Source organism: Pinus tabuliformis, chromosome 4_1 (genome assembly GCF_031772625.1).
Source record: "Pinus tabuliformis cultivar Carrire ecotype Pingquan chromosome 4_1, CPIR1, whole genome shotgun sequence".
In the NCBI taxonomy this organism is placed as follows: domain Eukaryota; kingdom Viridiplantae; phylum Streptophyta; class Pinopsida; order Pinales; family Pinaceae; genus Pinus; species Pinus tabuliformis.
The window spans coordinates 77192229-77196903 of record NC_142303.1 but is presented as its reverse complement, the minus strand read 5'-3'; the positions used below and the strand labels follow the sequence as shown (position 1 = coordinate 77196903).

At 35.9% G+C, this 4675-nt stretch overlaps 1 pseudogene across 1 annotated transcript; it reads right to left on the bottom strand.

The window, feature by feature from the left end:
• Positions 1–1373: 1373 nt before the first annotated feature.
• On the bottom strand, positions 1374–4247 carry LOC149174237 ((E,E)-alpha-farnesene synthase-like; annotated as a pseudogene). Its single transcript, XR_016258299.1, has 10 exons — positions 4207–4247; positions 3914–3967; positions 3698–3810; positions 3362–3582; positions 3170–3270; positions 2916–3011; positions 2598–2813; positions 2331–2469; positions 1932–2179; positions 1374–1813 (listed from the first exon to the last, which is right to left on the bottom strand). The product of XR_016258299.1 is annotated as a (E,E)-alpha-farnesene synthase-like (transcript).
• Positions 4248–4675: the final 428 nt, after the last annotated feature.

Sequence of the window (4675 nt, the reverse complement as noted above, 5' to 3'; positions counted from 1 at the left end):
TGAACCCATCAGTCCAGCTCTTGGTATAGGCACCACCATTGGGTGAGGATTGGGTAGGTCGCCATTCTGTTGAGGATAAGGGGCATTTGTATTGGTCACGTAATTATAAAAATAAACTTCGTCACTTGCATTTCTTGCACCTCTTTGACGTGTTTTGGGTGTCTTCCGCGTAGGTGCTGATGTACAAATACGAGAAGCTGGAAAACCTTTTCGCATCCAAATATGCATGTTTTTCGGATGGAAGCTTCTCAACACAATTATGATCCAAAGAATCAAATATTGTTGCTCTAAAAGGGTGGTAAATATCTCTCAGCAATTCATATTTGAGGATCGTTTGACCAATGAATTAAAGAACAATGAATTTATTTTCACGGGATACCCAGTGTTTGGTTTGCAGAACTGAATGTAGACATTTGGGTCGTGTTATAAGTCTTTTTTCATAGATCTATTGGACGCTCGTCTCTAGGATCCCAGATTTAAAGGTTTGTTCTACAACTATTTTCAACCTCTTGAAGATGAAAGACTTCATTTTAGATATAAAAGAGGACTACAACAAGAGCCAATTCAGAATCCACATAGGACATCGCTCAGTGGTCCATGACGTCAAGTTATTTTCTACTATATGTCAGAGCCACTGATATGTTATTGTTGCAGCTTGATTTTTCATTAATGGGTGCAAACATGGTACAACAAAGAACACACATGGAGTGAATGTTGTCATGAGATTTGTTTTTATGGTTTTATTGGTTTCTTTGTAAAATTGATTAGTGAAATGTATGCATAACCAATTAATAAAACAATATATTATCTATGTAAAACAATATTCCCTACCATTCAATAATACTATAAGCGAGAAAAAATATCCAGTATTAAAAAAACACATTTATACACCATAAAATCTTTCATTTCATTTTCTAAATGATTCTTGAATTAATAAGTAACTCCCTACCTATACATATGGAGTCAATCCTCATCGATAAAAAATAAATTCAAAATCATAAAATTACGTTACTACTGAGTCAACACAATGGAAATAGATATGGGTAATGTGCCCTTGAGTTTTGGGAAAATATTCTTATTTTAATAGTAACGTAATGCAATAAACCTTTACTTTGTATGGAATAAGGCCTTTCATTTTAATTACTAAATAAACCTTTGTAGCATGTACCTTTCATTTTAATTACTAAATAAACCTTTGTAGCATGTACGCAATAAGGTCTTTCATTTTAATTAGTAAATGATTGTTAAATTATTTCAAACTTTTAAATTAACAAAAGGAATTGGTAACCCATAGACATAAAGATAATGTAAAACCTGGGGACTATAATTATTAAAAATCATAGTATTTAATCAACCATGGAAAAAAATATGGCTATTAGAAATCATAGTCTTTAATCAACCATGGAAAAAAAATATGGCTAATGTGCCTTGGAGTTTACACAAATGGCCTACCATTTACACATACTAGGAATGCCACCCAGATGACATACTTTGTGATTTGTATCTGGGAGGGTTAGAGAGACAGAGGTTCAAGTACAGTTCGCATGACCAAATTCTTTGTTTCACTGTTGGCAATGCTGAAGCCATCTCGGTATTTGTAGAGGTGGTAGAAAGCTCTCAGAATGTCAAAAGCATGTTTCTTGGAGGAGATGGGAACATTGGTGTCTGGTTTCAGAAACTCCCAATTTATTTCTTTCATCTTTTCCTCTATCATGCTCTTTATGTGATTGAGAGCATCTTCTTCTGTTGCTCCAGGGTTGTCCTTCATATAGCAGGATATAGAGGAAGCTTCTTCACCACGGCTCCGCTCGGCCTGCATTCACCATCCCATGCCATGCGTTCAATATGATTCAATTTCATTTCAACTCCAAAACCAGTTAACTGTACTACTTTGTGTTTGATTTGAGATAGAAGCTGCAATACCAATTTACCTGGTAGCCGCACACGTCACCTCGTAGTCGAAGGATGGAAGATGCCGCGTCATTGAAACTGGATGGGAAATCAATCTCCTGCAGGACGTGAAGGGGGAGGGGAATATCCAACGTGAGAATGGGTTGCAGTGTGGCTGCTCGATACCCAAAACTCACCTTCCCGTTCTCCAAATACTCCTCAAACGTCGGTATATAACCGCTGGACATCCACTTTGCTTCTTCCAAAACGCATCAAATACGGCTTCCCACTGCACACCAGTACAGTACATGCAAAGCGACTTAAGTGAGGCTGAGTTTGGATACCCCAATATTTTACAAACCTATGAACATTATCATCAGAAGAAAATAAATATGTTTTTTCACTTCAAATGTGTATGTATGGGTTAATATTTTCCCTACCGTATTTCGAGCATAGGTGAGCGTGTCTCGGCCTTGACTCTTCTCCGCTTCTCGAGCCATTTGATTAACGCAATCGTAAAACACCATATATATGCCTTTCATATATTCTGGAAGGCAGTCCCTGGCGGACGGATCCCATCTGATCATCATACGCACACACAGTTAGTTGCTATTTTTTATTGGATTAAACGATCGATCGATCTAAGGAAGCTAATTGGTCATCACCACCTCGATCTAAGGAAGCTAATTAGTCATCACCACCTCTACCTCTTAATTGCGGCTGTGAAGAGTTCGAGCTCCTCCATCGTTCCGAAAGTGTCATAGATGTCGTCCAGAACTATTCCAAGATAACACGTTTTGGCAAAGCCCAATCTGAATGCTGAATGTTTGGGCTCAGTGGCAATGCAGGAGGCCAAAGTGTAGAATTCCACGTGACGATGCCGAGTGAATGTCAGTTGAGAGAAACCCGAATCTTTCCACCATCTGCACACAAAATAATTTTTTTTTTGAATATGAGACCACTCAAATCCGAATTTGTCTGTAAAAAAGTCATAATAAATAATCGTGGAGACAGCTGATCATTACCTGGAGAGCTGTTTTAACTCTTTTTGCTGTAAGGAGTGAAAGATATTGAACTCCAATTTTGCAAGTTCTAAAAGCTTCTGGTTCTTGGTCGTCGTCCTGAAAAGTTAAATGCAAAGTGGATTTAACATTAAATTCCCTTAATTTAGATGACTTTGATGAAATGAAATAATGGGCCTACTCCAATATATATATATATTATATGAAATGAAATAATGGGCCTACTCCAATATATAATATAAATATATTGTACTTACTTATCACAGGGAATAGTGTCCTTTCCAAATACGTCAATATAATTTCTTGCTTCCAATCTCGGGAAATTTGTGAGCCAACCATATTCAATAACGTATTCAATCTGCCAGCCACAATATTGTTGCTATAAAAACATTTAACCACATACAATAAAATACGCTATTTTGTGAATTTGAAGGGGTATCCTGCCTCACCTCTCCCGAAAGACTACCATTGGAGATCGGAACCGTTTTTAGGGCTTCCTTTAAATATGATGTACAGAATATTTGAGCTTCTTCCAGGACTTTCTCCCCAGGAAATGCAAGAAGGGAGGCCCTAAATAAATTGAGAATGCCTCTCATCTCTGCCTCTGTCTGAGCATTGGCAGAGCAGCCTGCAAACTTCCCATTTTGATCTTTGAAAACTTCCAAAACATCTGAGATGAAATAAAATGACAACATTTATTAAAGCAGATCCATGAGAGAGGACGAAAAATTACAGATACTAGGATTCAACTTTTCTGAAACCGCCGATTTAGTAATAAAATGTACCTGAGGACACCGGAAATCCGTGTAGTCGAAGAGTTCGGAACCCCAAGGCAGTTGAGTTGAGATCAGTAACAACACTCTCTCTACCACATCCAATGCCTTTCTCGCTCCAATAGCTGCAGACCAAGATCGATAATTTATGGTTATAATCGCACGTACATTGTATTCCACATATAAATTAGCACAACAAAGAATGATGATAAGGCTACGGTGACCGACCTGTAAACATAATCCAACGCTGATTTTATTTCATTTCTGAAATGCCTATCGATTCTGAAATGCGTGTTGAAAACTATATATTATTCTTATTGTTGTTTAGTACATATATATAAAAAAATACCCAAAATGATTTATTATTATTATTTAGTACATGACTTTTCTGTATATAAAAGGGTCATAATATGATGCGATTTTTACTGATTTTTTTTCAAATTCAAAAATATTTATTATGTATGTATTATTATGATGTTGAAATTGTCATTTTATGTCCGCAATTCTCCCAGTCGTTTTACCCATTAATATAATCTAAATCTGTGCTGTTTTCAAAACTCATCGACGTATATTCTGGGCTCTTATTTAAATTATATTTACGAAAAGTTTTTCAGCGTAAATCACAGAATAATACATTTGTCTACACGCTTCGAACCAACCAGTGTGGTTGACAAGTTGAAGAATCAGATCATGGCTACATATTAAATAGGGAGAGCAGACCTTCCAACGTCTAGGTTTTGACTGAAAAACGACTATATTAGACTGGACTGGGCAAATGGCTATAACTGACCCCGAAATGGCTATATTTGCCTACAATATTATTATGTTAAAAAAAATCTTATTTTAAATTTTATTTTAAGTAAAAAGTTAACCGATTATGAGTAAAAAAATCTAGGGAATATGATAAAATTGTTAACTTGTATTATTAGTAATTGAATAATATTAATATTATATTATTATAATAGAATTATTCTTATTATTAATGGCTAG